The sequence below is a fragment of the Venturia canescens genome, chromosome 4 (genome assembly GCF_019457755.1).
Source record: "Venturia canescens isolate UGA chromosome 4, ASM1945775v1, whole genome shotgun sequence".
Classification (NCBI taxonomy): Eukaryota; Metazoa; Arthropoda; class Insecta; order Hymenoptera; family Ichneumonidae; genus Venturia; species Venturia canescens.
Genome location: NC_057424.1, coordinates 16,890,511 through 16,911,333, shown reverse-complemented (window position 1 = coordinate 16,911,333; position 20,823 = coordinate 16,890,511). Strand labels below are relative to the sequence as shown.

The window sequence follows — 20,823 nt, the reverse complement described above, 5'->3', positions numbered from 1 at the left end:
GTGATTATTTTTCATGCTCGTTGGACACGATTGCAAGCCTTTTAAATGCTCCGTACTTAACGAGTCCTCAATAAAATTAACATTTCGTTGGATGTGAAAGATCAGTTGAACATTTCTCTGATAATTTTTTTCACCTATTCGGAAATTTTCTCCAGATAATTGATTTCGTACCCAGAAGAGGGAGCTACGTAGCTGCGTGCCATATGGCACGTGTAGCTAGCTGCCATGAACTAGGGCCGAGTCATTTTTTGTCTCTTTCTATCTCGTTTTTTCAACAAGAAATGACTCCAGCTCTGGGTTATACGGGTTATTGGAGGCTGCGCTCAACGTCGTGAAACATGCCTGGATCCTCGATCCAGGCTGAGGAGGCTGTTTGTCTAGAAATAATAGGAACAAAGGAAAAGAAACTCACAGCAATTCGTTGCGGTTGCTGATGCTTCGGATTATCTGTTAATGTTAAATTTATTATAAAAAAAATAATTCGATTTGAACATTGTTGAAATGCAGTCACGCTCCTCTACTTTGTCATTTTTTCAAAACCCTTGTGGCTACACTTTCAATTAATTTCGTTCTCCATGAGAGTCATGTTGACATGACTGTCCACAGGTCAATAACGAAGTGAAATCATGATGAAGGAACGCTTAATTTTTTGTGTCATTGTAAGCTCGTTGGCTCATTAATGACGAGCTCGTCAATGCATCTCCCATTCGCTTCAAGTTTAAAGCAAAACTGCATACATTCCATGATCCTGGTGTTTGGTAATAAGGTTGAGATATTTAGTCATGGCATAAGAAGTACTAATTGGTATTATTGGAGGAGTTTTCTTCATTTAACTGCAATGTTTTCGGAGATAATGAATTTGCAGTTTGATCTAAAACTCTTTTGTTCGTTTTCTCATATTTAGCCTTGTGACGATGATAAATTTCATTGGCACCCCGTAATGCCACATTTCGTTGTTCCAATGACGTTTTTTTTCTTACTGCAGTTGAACACACCTCGTTTCCTGGTGAGTGTTTTTTTTTGTATTCTTTCGATCTCCTACTGTTCATACTTGAGCACTGAGCTCTATTTGTTTTCCAATTGAATGATTCTTCCCTCAATATTTTATCCTCATGAATCTTCATTCAAAGTTGATTCCTTTAGGTATTCAGTATCTTTTCATCAAAGTCAGGATGTTGTTTCACTTGGACATAATTTCTAAAGAGTATGGCTTTTCAATGGGTTAAGGGCGAGGAGGAAATGAGATAGGATGCATGGAGGATCCTGACCCCGTACGAGCCAGCAGCCAGGACAGTCAGGCCATCAACAAACATTGTAGAAAATCCTAAAACTATCGTGAATTTGAAGCGAGTGAAAGAGGCACGTTCGTCATATACGTACACCAAGGGCCGCCCACCAGGGGTGAGCGCGCGCTAAAACGCCTATGGATGGCGGGAGAGAGGGCAATGGCGGCGTCAAGGGTGAGAGGGGTCGTGTGTTCCGGGCCTCGGGTCGATGTTATCCACTATGTGTATATGTTCATACAATACATATACCGGATAGCACGACTGCACGAATAGCGTGGCTAGCTACAGTCGAACACTCCATAAGTCGACTTTTTCATTTTTATCGAAAATGGAAAATAAAAGCGGTGACAGGTGCATGTGCAGAAGAGCTTTATACCGGTTCGTTTCTTTAAAAAGTAAGCCAAGCATTGGAGCACTTTTGTCTGCGTTCGCCAACACTTTTCAAGTGGCTATCCTGTTGAATGATCCTTCACTTTGAACATCCGAATCCAGATTCGAAGTTTAGTGAAATTGGATGTCGATGGAGTTGAATTCGAACCTGTACCTAGGACATTCTCGGGTTCTCACAAGTCGTATTACTCTGCTTCGATGACACGTTGTTCTTTGCATTTTGTCGTTTCGTAGAGCCTCCAGTATCTACTATTGGTCGTAAGCAAGAATTAATTGAGTTGTACGAGCGTTCCTTTTCTGCAGGACAAAAGTTTACGTCTCCAGTTTCGCCAGTGAAATGATAATGGTCGATAGAGAAGGGACGATGGTTAGTAAAATACTGAATTGTCTTAGTTTCCTTGCAGTGCTGTTGAGACATCTTCGTCCTCAATGTAGTAATCGCTAATGGACTTGCATCTAAAACTGTTTAATCAAACTGAACAGATTTTTAAATTTACTGCCACCCTTTGAGCAGTATTCGTTTAAGAGATTGCACTAAAACATTTAAAGTGATCGCAGTTCTACAAACGGTTGTGTTTAATGAGCTGCAATTCACTCGGGCAGCACGACAGCACAGTTCGTTTTAGATCAGATGTGTTTGTCCAATAGTTCTGGACATTGTAGCGATCATAAATTTCGTTAGTATCTAGCAATGCAACTTTTCCGTCTTTCAAAAACTCCCTTCCCCACTGACGTACGTCGTTTATCTAGCACATACATATAAGTTCTGTGTCGTTCGATGAATCTTCTTGGCAATGTTACAGGATTACAGGTTACAAGTGAATCGAAAAGAAACCCAGAGATTTCCTTTGATAGCGGAGTTAATTACAAATTCGGTTTATTGCTTGGAAGCCCGAGGACCAGCCGGATTGTGATGCGCATGCAGCATGCTACCTCACCGTCTGATAATGCTCGTGATCCGATATCGAAGGCTTCGACCAGGCTGGTCCAGGTTGGTTACAAGTTCCTTGAAGCGTTGTTTCTCAGTCCTCCTTCGAATGGCTAACAAGCTCTCTCTTTTCGAACCTTTGATTTATACTCGAATCCTATGTTATCATCGATCATGATCGTTTACTATCCGATAATGTGTCGTTACTTTAATTAAAAGCCCCGTTTGGTCGAGCGGACACTGAACAAATGGTAGCGGTGTTACGAAGATAGCAGAGCGCATAACATATTATCTCCGTGACGATGTTAACCGTATTATTATCATCGTATACCCATGTCCATGTGCGTAGATGGATTGATATTATTATTTGTATACAGTGTGCAACGGAGAGTCGATCAAAGTGGCATTGCATTGCAATTCTCGAGGCCAGCACCGGTGTATGGTAACTGTATACGAGAGAGTGCGGCCTTGGCTAGCGACCTTAATCCTTTCCCCCGACCTCGTTCCTTGTGTATACACGTGCGCGTACGCAGACATCCAAAGAATTATCAAGAAGAGTTTCTTGCACAGAATCGGCAGCTGTGGGACTTGGAGTACAAAATTCATCTCGTACAGTGACACCTGCACGTGGGATGGATGGGAAAAGAATGATTTAATGATCTTTATGTGCGTATTGAGTCTTGGCGCTGTTTAAAATGAAAGTTCCTCATAGCTTCTTTAAAGTGGTTTTAGTTATCGACCATTCTCGTACCATGAATTATTTGCAAGATTAATAATTCAGTGAATCGATGGCACATTCGAAAAGGAATGGGTCAGAAATGTATACCGGGAAATGCCGAGAATCCTCGTTCATTTATGTCTCTCGCTGGTATAATTGTCAGATAAAGTTTCATTTTAAGGATTACGTCACGATTTCAACTTTTCTTCTCATGAAATAACTACTTAGAAGACGCGAAGAGACTCATGCAATTATACTCGAGCCCTTTCTTTTCTTTTCCCTTGCAATATTCAACTCTATCATTTTTGTCTTGCTTTCCCTCCCGTCAACTCTTGGGGAAGCAATAATTGAGTAGCCCTTCGATGCCTGGGTGAAAACTGGAACATCGAACCCACGATATTAATATGAATGAACGCATATCACAACTTTGTGTTCTCTCCTTTTTCATATGAACAAGGTTCATTGTTGATATACGCGAATATTCAGACATTCACTACTTACGTTTATATTGCTTTTTTCAAATATCACATTTGCACCGGTTTGATAGATCTACCAACGTTTTTACAAAATGATTTCCTTGCTGCTTGGTGTTTACGAGTGTTACGAATCCAGAGCTCACTTTGGTTGCTTATCCGTTGTCTCCTTTGTTGCTGGTTGCTGTCCTGTTCCGCCGCCGGCCTCCGCGAAGGGTCTTTCTCGTCGCGCTCGCGTGCCTATTACCTGCCCGCTACATAAATACCGACACACGAATGAACAGCGAAACTGTCTATCGAAAACAATGGAAACCGGGAGTTCCACGTAATTACCAGATAGTTCGTCCGTTCAGGTTGTCAAGGACTGGTATCTTCTGTGCTTGTTTCTCGGTCTCATTCCTTTCCCCTTATGTTACATCGTTGTACGCAACATTGTGTCGTCTGCCATGACTTGAGTAGACGAAAAACCACCATCGTATTTAAAATGCCAACAAAACATCAATTGAAACAACATTATACGCGATTAGCTTGAAACAATGTTTTGTCTTCAGGATCTTTCGATCGTTCAAAAGCTTCTCCTTCATTTTTGGCTCGCTAATTACCTTATGAAAACTGCTCAGTTTTGGATATCGCTGAGGATAGGATAAAAATTGTTGTAAAGGTACCCTAAAAGTTCTCATCACCACTGAATCATGATCGTACATCAGCATACTCAGGTTAAGTCGAAAGCTTTCACCCGTAGTGCGCTGTGTATACCTGGAAAATTTCTTCAAACTATTCGGTCCATTGTCTCAGGATAATGGCGTCGCGAGCAATTATTATTCAGCGACCGAGATCTAATTGTTCCGCGGCCACGCTAGTCAGCTCCACTCGAACGCGCTGAGTGCTTGTGTACCGTAACTTCTATGACTATGTATGATCCAGGGTAGCGAGGGGGCGAGAAGTGTACGACCCCGTTGCATTGCCACGGGTGTATAAGATGCAAAGGAGCTTTCAGACGGGAAGAACCCACTAGCGAATGAGAAAAGACGTTGCAACATCACCAGCTAAGATAGAAAGCGAGGGCGAAGGAGAGAGAGAGAGAGAGAGAGAAAGAAAGAAAAATAGAGAAAGAGAGACTGCAACTATTCTCAACTGTGCATACCCTCGTACCATCATCTCAGTCTGCACAGTACACGAAATTTTCTTTACGTAAACAAACTACCTGATATCTCGCGAGATGTTGAACGAAAGCGACCTTACACTGAGCTTGGACTTCCCAAGCGTGTTAGTGTACTATATTATGTACATTTTACTGCTACACAAAGTACGTACAACTTTACGTTCTCTGAAATACTAGTAACAAGCTTCGGAGTACAAGCGGAGTTTCACAAATAGTACAAGGTGAATAGAACCGTCTTTCATAGGCTTTGCTGATGCTCTTTAATTGCTAACGAAAATGTTGAAACTATGCAAAGATGAAAAAGGGCTATACAGGCCAACTCTCAGACTCGCAATGGCTGAATATATAAATATTATTAGCTATATCATGCGGACATTCGAATGCTAATTCTCAGTTCTCGTTGTATGAGTGGATCAAGCAAAAGCATTAACACGACGATGCATACGTAAAATAAAGATTTTACACGATATGCACCGCAACGTAATGGTCAGAGCGCGCCTAGCATTCGTACACGGCACAGCGGACATTCGATCTCGTGTAAATCTCCGAGAAATTTCTCTAGATGGTCTACTTGGCCAATGTACAAGCTAGCAGTCGTTTGCATTTCATTGCTCTCCGAGCTCCTACAGCCATAATCCTTGTGAACGAAGAAACTTTATACTATAAATTTGAATATTGTACGAAATCGACAACATCGTGCGGTACAATAAATACGCTATATAAGAACTTGAATTGAGCAGGTAAGAAAAAGTGATAATTGTTTTCGAGAAAAAAATCGATTTTTTTCTGTATAGAGAATTGGATCTTGGTTTTTAATCTAGCGAATGAGAGATACTCATCGTTATTCTATCATACCGATCACGGTCGCGGATTGACATCGACGATGAATATTCCCTCCAATTTCATTTTTGGTTAGTCATTAGGGATTTTTTTTTTTCTTAAATAGTGATGATTCTAAAGTCAAAAAAAGTTTTAAAGCTCACAGACGTGAGACCGATGGAGTTCATGATTCTATCTCATCCATGTCTCTTGGTTATGGAGTCAGCAACGTCTGGAGTAACTGTACTGAAATTCAATAGAAATATTTTTGGTATTGCAATATGAGTAAAAATAATCAATCATAGAAATAAAATTTGATATGAAACGTTAGTTTGTTCATGAAATGCTAAATATACAAATGATAAAAGTGATCGAGGCTCCGAGGCATTCCGTTGCTTGAGTTTGACTTATTCCCATATAAACTCAACATCCAAAATCGATGACATAGGGAGCGGGTTATGCATCAGAGGACCCAAAGTTCAAACATTGAGGCTAGACGAGTGACGATAGAGGGCTACAGGCCCTCGTGGGCCAACACCAAGAGGCATTACGCTCTCCAGAGGTCGTTTTCATTTTCGATTTTGCTTCACATCTAGAATAATAAAGTATGTACACGTGTATCAAATCAATAAAGCAAGAGACTCTGTAGAGTTTCGGGACAAGTACATTGACAGCCCTGTCGTCTGCTGGCTTGAGACACTCGCCGAGACTATATTATCTCTGAATAAACCTTATTTGTTAACATGCGCGATGCATTCAAATCGGTCGATTTCATTGAAGTTTAACGATTTTTTTTATTTGTGTAATTTGATCAAAATAAATGTGTAAAAAAAAATTTTGCATCGGCCGGGAATCGAACCCGGGCCGCCCGCGTGGCAGGCGAGCATTCTACCACTGAACCACCGATGCTGATATGTGTTCTTCACCTAAATAATGTTGAGATTTTAATAATTTAGATCGCGTTACTAAATAAAAAAATTTTGTTCTCAGACTTAATGATAGGCATAATCGTGCCCTTAAAAATGCTCGGTGATTGAGAATTTTTCACCGATTTGAAGTGAAAATGGTATTCTCAATTCTACTCTGTCGATAAAATCGCTTGAACAAACTGTAAAAAATCTTGAAAAAGAAATGAAGGAAAGGAACGTTGAAAGCGAATCTCTCCCAGGAAGTGTGAAGACGTTGTATACAGCAGTTCGTTTCTCTCGTAGTATCTAATTACTGCGGTTCGAGCGTAACGGAAATACAATATGAACTTGATGCAACGGTATCCCTCGTACGAAATGTGTAGACACATACTACTCGTGCATTGTCATTCCGTCATTGTGGTTTTACAAGACGACCGCATTGACGATTATTGAGTAAAATTTCTCTGTAAATCTCGATAGCCTCCGAGTTATAGCGCTTTTTCCAAAGAGTATGAGTCATTGTATCCTTATTATACTTCTGTGGAACGGTCGGGTACAGTCCGACCGTTCCAGGACGAGTATCCGCAAGTATTAAAGTCCAGACATCCGGTTGCAGCCAAGAGTCAACGCACCTGGGCTTTAGCGGGGCCTTTTATTTTCCAATGTTTTTTTTCCATGTACAGTTCTTATTCTTGTTCCCCTATTCTTGAGAACTTGGCTCGAGGGATCATTTTGCGAGTTGTTAAACTATAAGCACGTTGAGTGAACTCTTCTTACTTCGCGCGTCGCTACCGCATGGACTTCAATCATTTATATACCGCTGTGATTTCGCCTTATGGCTAAAACCGCGAGGGCCAACAGCGAGACATACAATACAGTCAGATTCTTTAGACTCGAAGATCTCTGCCAGAAAAAAAAGACATCATCAACAAGCACGAACGCTGCACCGGACTCGACATACCTGCGATCCTCGATGTCTCTTCTGGAAAGATGCTATGTGAAGACGCCAGCGACGTCGGGGCCCCCTTCGAGTTGAGAACAGAGGAAACGTGCTACACTCCGCACAAAGAAAGAAGTCAGAAGCGAGAAATAGAGGGAGAGGAAGGAACGCATACTAGTAACGATGCTCACACATGTATGCACACATGACTTGTATCTGCCATAGGGAAAATGTCTGTCGGGCGGTCCGTTTAATCGTGGAACCCGTTCTTGTCTGTTCACCAACAACAGTCACGATAAACACTCGGAGACTGGAGAATAAATGAAACAAAAAGTAAGTGCGATGGGGCAAAAAGAGACGACTGACCGTAACACGGCTTGTGGGTTCATCTCTGTAGCCATGTATTTCTTCGTCTCAACAGGGGAAGGATATTGCGATATCGAAGAATCTTCGCGAAGACAAACAACTTTTCTCGTCTCCCCTCGAGCAGGGGCAGCGATGAGGTACAGAATCTGAACATCGGTTCTTTCGTTGTAAAATTAAATTTTCATTTTCGTTATCTGGAATGGCAGAGTCCAGAGGTGGCAAGGAAATAGTGCTGCAAACAAAATTTTGGTTTGAAGTTTCTTTTTCAAAAGTTATACCATCGGAGTTTACTTTTTTCACCAATTCCGTTATTGTCTGTGTGACAAGCAGTATAGTGGTCGATGCATGTGAGGGTTTCATACAAACATGAAATATTTACGGAATACTTGACTGTAGCGAGACCGCGCCGAATGCATCTACCTGAGCAAAGATCCACGAGAACTGTGTTGTGGCTGATACGGACTATGGGTTCGGTGTACACGAAAAGCCTTCTCAGGTTTGTAAACAAGCAAGAAGTCAAGGACCGACGAAGCGAGGGCGAGAGATGGCGCAGGCGCGTCTGCATAAACTTTGTCTTCTTATTTTTTGTTTTCCACCCCTTTTTTCTACATCCTCGATCCTCGTTCTTCCTTTTTGTTTGCTTTCTTTTTTCCGTTTTATTCTTTCTTCCTCCCTCTCTCGCTCTAGTACCCCGCAGTTTTGAGAATATTCTTCTCTTGCAGCTCATTACCAAGAACATTTTACACTGTGTACTTCGAACATTGAGAGCAAAGCCCTAAGTGGACATTCCTTCCATATTCTGGGAGAAACCATCGAGGATTTCTCTCATGCGGGTTCCGGGCTCTCCACAGACTGAAATTAAATTCGTTGAGTCTAATTCACAGTTCTCTTTCGGTACCACTTTTTGGCATATGTCCGAAAGGACTATGGTACTGTCCTCTGTACACACAGGACCTATTCATTGGGAAATGTATATTCCAGAGTTAATTCTTTCCAATTTTTTAGTGTTTTATCTGAGAGAAGTTTGCGAACCCTCATCGACCTTCATTGCACAGTTATTTACTAATTTCTTTAGTATCCCCTTTCACACGATATCATTCCTCCACATCTTTCAACCGAAGATTCGAAAAAGTGTAATGATCCCGAATGATTTAATCACTCGGCTTCAAACTTTGCTTTATCTCTCCACCATCCTATGAAATGAGAGACCTAGCTATACCAGCTCTGAATTCGGATCGGTATTTTGATTCCAAATAAATACGGCGCCGGGGGAGCCCACATCGGAGACACTCAGAATTCCATCCGAAGCTTTCATAAATTCACTTCGATCGTGGAAATACGATTACAGGAGAGAAGAAAATGCTCGAGAAAACCGAACGAGAGGCGAGAGACACGTCGCGTAAATTTAATGCAATCAAGGAAGACAATAGCATCGTTCCCACGTTGACTATTACTGTGGTGGTCGAGTCACCTCCCTGCTGGTTTTTTATATCTTTCTATTTTTCTTCCGTCATTGTTCTTTTGCAGTCATCCGTATTCCTCGTAAATATCTGGAGAGTCGATCGGCGATCAATCAAGTTGATTTCTGGGCTTTATTGCAGTCAATCCTCGTAACTTCACCATCGAGTTGCTTCACCAAAAAGATCAGGTCACGCTATAGCTGGTACGAAGAATCTTTGATAACGACGCGAATGAAGAAACGAGAAAACGCGAAAGAGCGGAACAACGAACAGCATTTCGCAAAAGACTTGGTTATATGGCAAGTGACGGGATCGATAAAGCGGCCGTAGATCTGTTCTACCTACAGAGCGCGCTAAGCCATGGAAGCATAGCGAAGCACCGAGAGGTGGTGATCACGTTAATTGATTCAATCACCGGAGCCCAGAATCGCTCTTTTGTTCGTTAGATGCTTCTCCAAGATCGCTTCTTTGAAATGGAATTTTATAAGATGCTTGCAACCGCTATCCCTGTGCTAGTTTATTCATATTTCAAGCTCCGGGCTTACAAATTTTGCTATTCTTCAGTGATAAACAAATGTAAGTGCGTAGAGAAATAAGCCTATCAGAAATAAATCTATCAGAAAACTCGGTGACATCACACACGGAATAAACGCTTTCCGTGAAATGATTCAGCCACTCCACAGCCGTATGAATTTTATTCATGGGCACCTACCAGCGCTGCTCCGATAGATCGGTGCGGCCCCGATCCTACTCTGCACCGTTCTTGGTAATCGCTGTTGCCATGAATAACTTATTCGACAAGAAACTCGCACCGTGAGTAACCGAGCGTAGACTGTTGGGCGACCAGACTTCAGCGCTTTGTTTTTACCTTTGGCCCGAACAGTCGGCAGGTGCGCGAGTTCTCACGAGGGGTTGACAGCGGAGTTCATGGACGCTCTGTCTTCAAGTTGCAATTATTGCGTAAACTTATTTTCGCTTCCATGTCATGTGGAGTCGCACACACATTTGAGATTGTGCACAACAAAAGCAACTTCTTTTCGTACCTGATAGAATTGAATCCGTTTGACGCTGCAATCCCACTAGAAGCCGTCAAGGTTCTTTCAATCCGAAAACCAGGGAAAGATCTTTGTGGAAAAACCAGCCAAGTTTCGATCACAAATGCTCGAATAGCAGACAGAGAATTTCTAATCATTTACGCTGTCCCGGGGATGCTTTTGTATGAAGATTCTAGCACACTGTGGAATTCGTTTTGGCGAAGTCGATTGTAGAATCCTGGGAGAGTCCGCTATACGAAAACGTCTCTTAAGTGTACCGGCTTCCCGATAATTTAATTGGACTGCCGATCTGATTGAACTTTCGTAAAACGTATCTGAATGAGTGAATTATTCCGATCGGCATTCTGTAGTCGATAAATTTGAGAATTCATTTGGTCGTGTAGTCTAATTGGCTTACGCAAAGAGATCGGAGCCAATCTAAAAGTGAATAGCTTCGTTAACGCGTCTCTATCAGTTGCATAAGTGGCGGGTCGATAGTTGATGGATCACTTTATCCTCTTTCTCGGCATCGACGTCACTTGGCATGAGATTTTTTTAATTCGCTTCGCCATTTTGAATTTATGCATTTTTAGTGCAGCTCCGTAATCAGCGACTTCTTTTTCGGCACGTTGAAAGTGAATTTGGCGCGAAACATTCAACGGACGTCGCTACGAAACCGTATGGTAAAACCCGATACCGATCGAAACGAATCGAAATTATATACAAAGCAATGTGCTGATGGAGTAAAAAACCAATTTTGGATTCACTACGGAAGATAATTGTCGAGAGCATAGCTATAATCTTTGCGCACTGATTATTATTGATGTCGATAAAATATTTAGTGGGATTTACGTGCTGGGTTCACCAGTAGCGGGTCAGGCTCGAATCGCATGACACTGAAAGCCCAAGGAAAACAATGCAATTCCACTGTTTTACGCGTTCGAGTCAGGCCAAAACTGACCGAAGCAAAGCGAGCTGCAAACGTGTCATGAAATATCAACAGGTGGCTAGATCTTTCTGCACCTAAGATAAATTAAACTCAGATAAACTTCCAATATCTAAGGAGGAGCCGTAGCGTCTCGACGCCAATAATCGAAAAGAAAATTTCCAATCCCGGCGAAAGCAAAGAATCGTAGCGGATTCATACTCGAGAGTTTGGGCAATTTTCCATCGTTTTCATCCAACCGCACTTCGATCGATACTGTTCGCAATGGATTCCAATTCCATTTACAGAAATCGAATCCCGAACCCATGGCAATAGGATGTGTGTAATACTAATTTTTTTGCCGGGTAAAAGTTACAGCAATAGCACACCTCGAACGTATCAAGGTTTGTGTTGAGTCGCTAATTTTTTACAGTTATCTGGGAAATGCGATCTAGCTGATGTGCTGCGTCTAGTGGAATCTTGGAACACGTTAATTCGTTCTTCGCTCTTGTGCGCAATGTGTTTATGACTCGCGAAGTGAGAGTTATGTACATTTTGCAAATTGCCAGGTGCGTTACCACCGATACCGGGATAGCCCAGACGCGTTCAAAACGTCTGCACTGTTGCGCATAGGCTGTTAATTTAGAGTCTCGTTATTCCACGTTCCATGTGGTGGGTGTGCGCATTCAGTCTTGCGTGTGTATATCTTATGCAAGTTAATCTTCACTCCTTCATATATAATCAACAATCACATGTGAGCATGCGTGGGTATTCCATTGAAGCTAATCTTCAGTCTTTCATGCAATTAACAATAAGATATAAACGTTCTTCGGCTTCCGAGAGTGAAATCGCATGAGGATCGTAACAAAGTAACGTGCAAACGCGTCGAACGTTTAAACGCGATGTCTTGCTTCTGTTTCAAGTTTTTTTTGTTTTCTCGTTTTTTCCTGTCGTTCAACCAACGGCTCCTATGTACACGCGTCTACGCATATGTGCGTATTATATAGCTATATATCCTCGTACAAAAGAGGGCCGCACAAGGTGCATGACGCCCGCTCGGGGGTTCAAGGTCGTCGAGAGTTCACGGATCGACGCGGAAAGGGTGAAAAGGAGGGGGAGTTCGATGGCACTGATCTACCCTCCGATTTCTCCGGATCCTTCTGATTATTTTCTAACTAGTGTCTAATTTGAAGATGCGAATTTGATAATATAGAAAAATAAATGGAAGAATTCGTAACGCTTTAGATACCATCAGCCAATAGATGAGTTGAGTAATTATTTCTGGTGTGATAACTTCAAGTGAATATAGCCACGGATGTCTCCAGTCTCGTCTTCTTGAAGACTTTTTTCTCTCTTCTTTTGCTTGAGGTCGCAGATAAACTCTGATGAGTTCGTATTTTTTAGTGCTAAACGAATAAATGAAGTATCATTCAGGCACTTGTTTCATTCCAGTGGTGTAGGGTTTAAATGCAAATGCGTTGATGAAAGCTTATGAAGGATATAGAAAAGGTTATTATCGTAGTATATGCAAGAGAGAGAAAATATTGCAAAGGGCAAAAAGTAACATCGAGCTGTATCCTCATCCTCCATGTGTATTGCTATGTTGAGCAAGCCCTGCGTCTCCATAGCGACCGTATCGATTCCTGGAGCCTACGGGATACTATACCAAATGATCCAGTGATAGAGAGCGAGTGGGAAAGAAGGGAAAGAGAGGCCGGAGGATGGTGAACATGCTGGCTGGTGGATTATATCCCATGCTATTAATGTTAGTGTAGGCTCAGCGTTGTGGCTGCCCAACGTCGCGTATCTGAGCAAAACTCGGAGAGGTACTAAACGGGAGGGAGAAAGAAAGAGGAGGAAATCGCCAGGCGGAGGAAGAGAGAGAAAGAGAAAGAGAGAAAACGCGCGGGCGAACTTGCACGGATGAGTGCGAAAGGAAAAGGAACGAGGGAGAGTCGAAGTACCAAATTCGCTGGAGGATTCGAGGCAACGGGGAGGGGGATAGAAGCATGATTACAAAACCCATCGAACCTCGTATCTCTCAAGCGCATTCGCGCGAAAGCGAATTTCGCGTCGAATGCAGTTCCCAGAGATTTTCTCGCAGCTTAACAACACGACTTACCAGAATGATTCATAATAAAACTAAATAAAACTTTATATTTATTTCTTCATCGTAAATTCGTCGAATTTTATTCACGAATTCAACATTTGCCGTAAATACGAACATAAAAAATGTTTTATTCACGAGCCCCTCGCTGCGAAGATATTGACGATTTCTTCGGCACCGCCGCCGCCAGAAAGTCGACCGGTAGATTAAATTACACGGTCGACAGGTGCACCGTGCCATTCGGATCTATCGGACCTTCTACGCTGAATCACAGCCCTAACATTTTTAGTTACCATTTTCCAAAGTTTATTCTCACTGATACGTGACGCGAAAAAGTTCCCATGCTTCAACTATATTTTTTGGCTCCGTCGTTTTCGTCATAGAAACATTTTTAGCTCAATTCGATTCGACAACGATTGTATGCGAGCAACTCGATTGAGGTTGATATTTGATCTGTCATTAGGATTTCAGCAAAAAGTTATTATATTTTTGCTAATTTATCCGTAAAACAGTGAATTTCACGTACGCTTGACCGAACAATTTGAAATTTCGAATCCAAAACGGTAGTTTCAAATGATGTACGGAGACATACACAAATAAATACAAACTCACGAGTAAAATAAAATTAAGTTGAGTTGTCGACGTTAGCGAAACGATTTTGTCGTCTTTACAGTCCTCGTAAAAAGACACTTCGCTTTATACCTGTGTACGGATGTGTGAATGCGTGTGGATAAAATTGAGAAGAGGGGTTAGTGCCGATGCAGCTCTTGCCTCGGTGCGGAGTCGTACGAATTTGTATGCATGTATATATCGTCCAAAGCACGTCGTCCCCAGAGAATCCCAGGTGCAACGCGTCTGGCTCAATCGTCCAGACTAAACAAAGCTTTCATTCGAATTTGTTCCATCGATTTGCCTACACCAGCCTCGGTTCTGCTTATAGCGAAGAGAATATAGAGAAAGAGAGAGAAGCAAGCGACAATCGTAAAGGAAATGGTAAATCCTCGTTATAGTGGTACAGTAGAATTAGCTAAAGCCTCCCCGAAAGACGCCAAATGGGAAGTGGAGGATTTTATGCTTTCCTTCGGAGGTGTTACGATATCGGAGCATTTTTTTTTTTAATTTTTCTGTAAAGGCGTTACAATGTTGAAGGTTTCCGATGAGTTGAGCGAATGATTTTCGAATGAAAGTGCGATTTTCCTGAACTTGGCTGCACTTGAGTGACGAAGGCTCTCGAATCGGCCAGTTCTTTGGCATCGATGATGCAAAAGTTTACAATGAGAATCATGAAATCCATGTCACAGGTAATTAACAACTGCGAAGAGTTTATAGAATATAAATTTGATTTTATGGAATGTGAGAAAATTTCTTAAAAATGTTGACGATGCCGGGGGCATTGAAGGCACGATGCCCCCAAGTAACGTTATAACGTTCGGCAGTGAACCCTCACCTTGTGATCTTTCTCCAGCTGCCGAGAGCACGGTGCTCGAGATGGAGGGAGGAAAAGAGAGTGGCGGGAAAGAAGCATGAAAATCGCTCGACGAGAAAGAGACGCACGAAACTGTTGCAACTGTAAAGGAAACAAACACGCCAAATGTTTTGCGTTTCGTCGACACCCCGGTCTTTAGACTATGGAAATATGCGGCGAGAACCGAAGCAGAAGCACTTAAAACTTACGTCAGATATACAGTCATGCAATAACGAACTTGTCCATTGGGTAAAAAAATCGTCGAGCATAGCGCGAAGCTGGTAGAGTTTTAGGAATAAGGAGAGAGGAGGGATGTTCATTCGGAAGGAGAATTTTTAGCGAAACCGCAACGGCGTCGTTATCGAGTGTACTGAACGACGCAATGTCTTCACAAACGTTATATTACACGTATAAACTGCTACATAAACCGTGCACTTCGGCTAAGGGCAGTCGTTAAGTTTTAAATGGAATTTCTCCCTCGGCATAGTTTTTTCCTTCGAACCCCTGCTCTCGTTCTGCTCTTTCGCTGTACGGAGTCTCCGTTTTTTTTTATTTTTTATTTTTTTTATTTTATTTTAGAGCCTTTATTGGTGCTCCCCGATGTTGAGACGCGGTGAAGAAAAATAGGAGAGGAAAAAGTTAAATTGAAAAGACTGCTCTAAGAGCATGGATCAATTGCTTGTGATAAGGAAAAAGTGACGAAATCTTCGCTGAATTATTGTCAATAAATTGAAGCTCTGCACTTCCGCCGCGCGTCTTCTTTCTCCACTTTTTTTTTTATATTTTTCCATAACTTTTACGACAGTTGTTTGATTAACGTCGCTCCCGTCGATGAATACGAGCTACGATACACAACGAATTTCTTCTTTCGTGAAGTTTCATGGTTTTCCCTTGGAAAGATTTGCTTCAAAGCGGTTGACCTGGATGTTTTTTCAGGTTATTTTAACCTTTCGCTGTTCCCGGAGAGCGAACCTATCGACATCGATAAATACGCGCGGCTGATATGCGGTTCCGGTGGTCTTCACGGTAAGCAGCAATATGCTTGCATCCATTAGATGGATGAGTGACCGCTTAGTCATGCGCCGCTTCACATATCGATCGACAAGCTCTGCCGCTCTTATTTTGTCTTCGTCAATCCACGAATATTGAGGGATCAAGGGAAAATGTCATCGACTCGATTCCCTCGGGTTTTCCACTCGTTTCTTACGCTTCGACGGAATTCGGTAGCATGAAGTAGCGTATGGATTTTTCAAGCCGTGGGCGTTCTGTTGGGCGGATAAACTGCGAGAATTCTTTCGTATCACGAAGAAAATCAAAGACGCTCATTCGTGTTGCAAAGGTTCTGCTAATGGATCACGAAGGCCTGGTTAATGCCTTCATTTCGAAGGTCGTTAAACACAAACATTAGCGATGCTAGACGATGAAAGATTCGACAGTAAAACCGCAAGGATATTTCTGCTTTGTTCTTCATCTCGAGTTCGAAATTAGGCACTTTCTTTCTTTCTTTCTTTATTTTTTTTTTTCACTTTTTATCCTTTTTTTCCGGTCGCCAGTGCTCCACATAATATTCTCGGCTAAGCGTAATCTTCGAAAGGTCGCGTCGCTCGGGATCGAAACTCTGGAACGATTATTGCGAGGCTCGTGAACGGAAGGGGGGGAAGCCGAGGAAAAAGAAAAACTAAAAAGTTCGTATCGTCGGAGCGTCTCCGTATTTTTTCTTTCTCATTAGAAAAATACAGAAGGGTGTACTGAAGGAAGCGTGAGTCGGGGCGGAACAGAAGGGTGGCTGCTAGGACAGGGAGTCGCGATGAAAGGTTGCCAAGGGTTTTCCTCGAAGCCCTCTTTGATTTTAGCGACTGGGGTAGGTATTAATTAACGCTCGATGTTTTTCAGCTTCGTACTCTCCCTTTTCACGCTCGCTGCTTTATCCTGCCAATAATTCCGAGTTACAAGGAACTTTTTCTCATCATTCAATCGCAATGAAACAACATGGCCGCGTCAATTTTTTGTTGTGAAATTTCGTCGATCTGCAGTCTGCATCGCTTCTCATCTACAAACATGGCAATTCTACGTAGCAACCAGAAAAAATAGACTCGTGGCACCCGGGAAATTGTTGAACGTATATGCCGCTTCTATCGTTGATATCTCATTTAAGGATTCGGTAACCCTTTATTTTTATCGTCGCTACGGATTCCTTACATTTTTTTCTAATTCTGAGACAGTTTGGATCAGAAATTTAGATTTATTTGGTAGCTCTCGTATTATAAAATTTACGATTTTTGAAGTTTTAATTCTTTATGAAATGTTCGATAACCTGATCTGAAATTTCGCCTGTCGATTCGCGTGCTTTACTGCAATTTAAAATTTGTAGAATATTTGGATTCGTGAAAGGAATACCTTAAACTGCAAAACTCAACGTCGAGCCAAACTGCGTCGATTGACCGAGAAATTAATGCGATTTCTTCATACCAGCAGCAATGTAATCGCTCGTTTTAGCCTTCTCATTGAGTTCATTGCCCCCACCTAAAAATCCTTGTTGCGTGCACCGCGGATTGACAACTGTGCACGCATCCCTGCGCGGTTTCGAGACTCAAATTGGCGAACTTGAAAGGAACCGCAAGCTCGGGTAATTGACGGCACGTTTGAGGCTCTCGAAATGACAGAAATCGTGAAAAACATTTTTTTGAAGTAAACGATAATAATACACATTGGAATACAAACGTGTACCACAATCGTTCGTACTTTTGTGGACGAAAAAAATTGTCGTACGAACCAAAGATCTTTTGTGGTGCTTACAAAAGTCCAAAATCTTTCCACAAGTTTTCGGATTCTCTTTGCACGCCAAGCTTCGAAGTAATCCCTTGGTTTTCAGAGTCCAGTCTCCCAGTTACGATCAACAACTGCAAATGCGAGGCAAAACTCTCTGCAAAGAAACCAAAAGTTGGCATAGCCACTGCGCTAATTCAACAGCGCTTGTTTGCCAATTAGTGTGTACCCTCCTTCGAGTTATGCAGGTTTGCACTCAAATTTAACAAAATATAGCTCGCAATTTCCTCGTTTTCGTACATGCCCCACCATCGTTACTCGCAGTTACCTTTGTGATGAAAAGTTCACTTATCCGTTGAGCATTTTTGTGGCACGTTGAAATGTAGCAATTTGACGAAAAGCCGATAACATAAATGCACACTTTTGAAAAGTTACGAATCAAATATTTCGATCAATCTCGCATGATTTTATGGCGATTTGTGTGAGAAAAAAGTTTAAAGATCAACAATATCAGACACACTTTATTCTTTCGTTGCTGGGCGTTCGAACCTCTTCATAAAATAACGTGCAACGCTGACTTTTTTCCATGCCAAGGCGCTATAAATTTTGAAAACGTTGCAAAATTCATTGAAGAGAGACAAAAAAGAATAATCTCGAAGAGCCTTGTAGCCGTTGGCCATGAGAAAAGATTCTTCAGGGTTAACGGTGGGCCAAGCAACTGGGCCACAGTGATGTACGCTCGGGCTGTAGCACATCTGAGAGTTTCTGGGGCTCTCGTTGGGCTCATACATTCACATTTATCTCCTGTATATTTACGAGGCCCCTCGGAAATCTCGTTTTTCCGTATGTGCATTTCACGTTTTACATCTCACGTTGAATTTCTTATAGCAGTTTTCGTCTGGGCGAAATAAAAAGCGAAGAGTTCTTATTGGTTTATAGCTCTCTTGGAGAAGCATTTTCCTTCGTACGTGAATAATCGCGTCTGAGATTCATAAGGTACGTAGATCGTGAGATTCTGAAAATAAAAGTCATTCGCACGTGGCTCTTCGAGAAAAATTGCCATTAAAATAATCGTTCGTTAGTAACGGCCAATGAGATGCGCTCGCTGAGAGGAAAATCCGGTAGCACCGCTCGCCGTGTGCTTCAGAATTTTATTACATTTCTCTCAACCCCCGCGCCTTTCATTGGTCATCAGGAATTCCTAGAGCCGCTATAGTTACTACTAAACGACGATGAGAGTACAAGAAATTTTTTCTTCCACTGCCTTTCGAGTTCCACCGACCCGACGGAGCTGAGGCGCGAGTTTTGTGACGACCACTGCGTGCACAGCTGTACACAGAGGGAGGTCTCCTCGTTCAAGTCCCGGGGATTGAATTTTATCGATCGTCGAGTTGAAGCGGTTCTCTCTCGGCCTTTCGCTGACTCTCGTCGACTCGCAGAGTCGGCTCGGTTCGTACTCGCTCGACAGAACCCGACCTAAATATCAGCCTCGAGGGAGGATCCCGCTTTCTCATAGGTTCGCCGGAAGCGCGATATGAATACTCCAGGCGATGATCCCGTGAGCGCTTCTCGCGGGGTCCTTAAGATCGGTCAACAAGGATCCCTTGACACGGAAACTTTGTTGGTCTCCTACGAGAATCGATCTCGCGTTGACACTGCGCGTGGAGGGCATTAATTTTCGATTATTCATCAAAATTTTTCCGCAGCGAAATATCATTCAATAAAACATTTATCGAGTACTCGATGAAGGATTTACATTAATTTTAATATCGCAATGATACCAAAAGTTCATTGAAGTTGAAACGTCAAAGAGAAACGAATGGAAAAAAGTGCAATGTAAAAAAACTTTGCCTCTTGCGAAGTGGATATAAGACGCGGAACTGCTCGCCAGACCTCTTCGGAAGGTGGCTTGCTCCGAGTTTTCAATCCGCATACATTCGCATGTAAATTCGTGTGTATCCGTACATTGGAGCAATGTTTTGTACATATAAACCTGAGGGAAACTGGAATAATGCATAACAGGGTCGAGGGATTGTAGAACTGGTTTCTAGAGCTATGGAGGTCAAATTACTCTCCCTCGTGTCCACGCGAGACCATTGTGAAAGGGAGTCTAAGAATTTCTCATCAAAACCCTCGCACCAAGCAAAACTTTCCTCCCTTTTGCCATCAAACTGTCCGAGTTTCTCGTGGCCTTTGCCCCGCGCGTAGCAAGGAAGCCTGAGAAAACTACTTTTTTTCGTAATCTCTCGATACTGTCCGAATGATCAGTTGAGCAGTGGATACTTGTTGGGAAGATCCATGAAGAGTCGATGTCAAAACTGGTAGAAAAATGGGTTCGCTTATTTCCCAGATTGCTCAAGTTTAACGAAACCTCCGAAATCTCCGGCAATAATCGCACCTGCCCATGCGAATATTTGAATTCTCAACATTTCTTCAAATAATTTTCCTTCATCATACAGCATTCCCATTTGCTGTGCCGACGATTCTTCCCGTTGCACACATTCCACGTGTGTGTTTTTTTTTCATCCCTCGGCCCGTAAACCCGAGCTTAATATAAATGGTAATTTGACGTCATTTTGTTCCCTCACGGGTTCTAGGCTCGTCAATCCTCTTTCATGCACACCTCGCTAACGTTCGTTGTGTATGAGAGAGCATTGTGTACGCGTACCTCGACGATAGAAAAAGCCTCAAAGTCCATTCGAATGCTTGTCATTTTTCAATTATCATTTTTTCTTACAATCTTTTTTGAAGAAAAATATACTCGGAATTTGCATTCGAATCTGTGTCGATACAAAGACAAAAGCGTTATTGCTGGCACTCTTAGGCAAGAAAAACGAACGAATAAATGTCGATTCATCACGAGATAATTATCGATCGCATTCGAAGGCCGATATTTCAATTCGCTGACCAAACATAACGGCGAGGCCGCGTATACCGCAACGCGAGTCATCATTTTTCGTTTTCCATTGCACAAACTTAACATACGGATTATGGGATCGTTTTGTTACTCGTGTCAGCTCGTTCCTCAGGCTTTTTATTAAACTCGATATTTCAATGACTCGGAGAATGTATACTA

The 20,823-nt window shown here is 42.3% G+C and overlaps 1 protein-coding gene and 1 non-coding gene across 2 annotated transcripts in view; one reads left to right on the top strand and one right to left on the bottom strand.

Annotated features, from left to right (window-relative positions):
* The window catches only part of Dora (Dorado), a 47,894-nt gene that overhangs the window by 3,510 nt on the left and 23,561 nt on the right, over window positions 1–20,823 (top strand). The window lies entirely within an intron of this gene.
* On the bottom strand, window positions 6,615–6,685 carry TRNAG-GCC (transfer RNA glycine (anticodon GCC)). Its single transcript has one exon. It is a non-coding gene; the product is annotated as a tRNA-Gly (tRNA).